Here is a 2,528-nt window from a genome sequence, read left to right as displayed (position 1 = left end):
CCACCGGGACGCGAACCGGCAACCTTGCTGCGAGGCAACAGTGCTACCAACTGCGGCACCCTGCAGCCCTTCATTCATTCATTAGAATTATAAATATTCCCTAACATGGAGACAGGGTTGGTCAGAATGTAACAGCAGATGGCTAAAAAGCAGGCGGCAGTCACTCAGAGTCAATGCTGGATATTGTTTTACTGTCTGATTTGTTAACTTAATATAACGGAAGAGGATTAGGGCCACTGAAGAAAAACATAATAAAATTCTGAGAAAAAAGTCAGAATTCTGAGTTTTTTCCAGGACATTTAAAAAAAAAAATTCCAGGAGATTTTTTTTTCAATCTCTGAAAAAAGTCAGAATTCTGACTTTAATTTCAGAATTTTATTTATTTTTTCTTCAGTGGCCCTAATCCTCTTCCATATAATATAGTTTCTGTCACATTAACTTTTTTTTTAAAGGGAAATGTTGCTGTTTCACATTAGGATATTTGCTGCAGTAACATTATTGTATATGTAGAAGATGACTTCTCTAATTATTGAAGAAACCACCAAAATATGGCAACCGGTAGCCGAGTAACAACAAAAATGTTTTAATTTTTTTTAAAATTGCGTGTAATTGGCTGCAGTCAAATAACTTGTCATCACTCATGGACAGAGAAATGTTTTACAGATGCGATTAATACTCAACAGTGTCTTCTGTCTGTGGCTATGCTGCACGGTGGCGGTCCAAATAATCAAATGTTTAACTGTATATGTAGCAGTCTGTGCAAATGATCTAATGACTAACCCAAGCACACCACAACAACTTAAAAAACAAGAAGTGGGTTTTGATTGTAGATTTTCAGTGGCCCCCTGTGAACAAAATGCGTGGAGGCGCCCCTGCTGCTGATGAATCCAAAACTTGCACCNCAGGTTCTATCTATCTATCTATCTATCTATCTATCTATCTATCTATCTATCTATCTATCTATCTATCTATCTATCTATCTATCTAACAATATGCATTAACAATAATAACTGTTCATGCAACACATTTGCTTTGCAAAAATAAAAGAGAACAGACTTGCACAGAACAGGACAGCAGGTTTATGTTTGTCGTATATGTGTCTTCATTTGCTGACGACTTTTCGTCCATCAGTAGGAGACCGTTTTCCTGAATGGTGTCAGTTTGTCATGCAGAACTATTTAGTAATTGATCAGGGGACATTTGGAAATCCTTCAGTGAGGAAAAAGCCTCGGGGCTCAAACGGCATATTGTCTGGCATGTCGCTCAAGATAAACACAAGCGTTGGGCAACATAAGATGGTTTAATAATGTACAGCGCTCAGTCTTTGTACTGAGTTTGTCCAGTCTTTAGTGTTTTGTAGAGAAAAGCAAACTGTCATCCTCTGGGATCCAGAGCTGCAGGTAAATCCACAGATAGGTCAAGGGTCAGGTTTTATTTTCATATAATAGTAATATTTTAATATTTTTAGAGGGTTTGCTTCAGAAGGACCAAAGCTGCATTGAAAAGAAAAAGATATTTACATTCATAGACCAACATTCGGTTGCATTTCTATACTATCGTGGACTTAAGTGACAGAAAACAGCATAAATACTCTTTATTACAAATCCAAAATGTAACCCAAGTAGTTAAAGGAAGCAATATTAGAAAGGTTTTTTTGCTGGGTATATTCATGATGTGTAAGGCAGAGCGAGGCAGGCGGACGGAGAGCACAGAGCGAGGCCTGAATGAGCATGTTGTTGTTGTTTGTGCCCCAGTGTGTGGAGGCCCTGCACAGTCACAAGCTTATTAGAGAGTAATTGGAGCACAATAACCAAGGAACAGCTGACCAGCGAGTGTCTGCTGGATGTGGAGGAGGTGGGGTTAGTTTGAGGCGTCACATACAGAACTGTGCAAACTTGACTCATCCTGCTGCACCAGAAGGGATGCATCCGTCTGACGGCAAACTCATTGTGCAGAATGACAACAAACACACGGGCAGAACCATAAAGAACCATCACCTGATAAGAAAATCAAGGAGTCCTGACACAGATAGAATAAAATAGACAATAAAATATATAAATATATTTACAAAAGGAGCCAGTAGGAAGTACATACAGTTAGGAATGAGCCAAACGGTAGAATAAATATGTTGCATTGTTGAAGTAAAATATAATATAATCTATAATAATTGTAAATAATTAGAATATAATATAGTATGGTATAAATAATAAACATATATGATAAATAATTCAGACTACGGAGACTAGTGTGCGTTCAGTACCCGTATAACACCCGGACAGAGCGCTGATCTTAGCATCATGGAGTCAGTCCAGGATCACAGGAAGAGACAGAAAACACTGAGATGGTCTAAATTCACAGAAGAACATGTTCTCCAAGATGCTCTGGCAGCTCACCTGTGAAGGTTCCTTAAAGAACTGTATGCAACTGATGCTGTCTGTTCTCTATTTACTGCAGTTTGTGATTTTATAAAAACCTCTCATAGCATTATGTTTGAAATGATCTTTACCTTTCAGAGGTTCAGTGAATGC

Source organism: Stegastes partitus, unplaced genomic scaffold (assembly GCF_000690725.1).
Source record: "Stegastes partitus isolate 25-593 unplaced genomic scaffold, Stegastes_partitus-1.0.2 Scaffold10, whole genome shotgun sequence".
Classification (NCBI taxonomy): Eukaryota; Metazoa; Chordata; class Actinopteri; family Pomacentridae; genus Stegastes; species Stegastes partitus.
The sequence above is the reverse complement of the archived record's forward strand: the minus strand, read 5'-3'. Positions refer to the sequence as shown.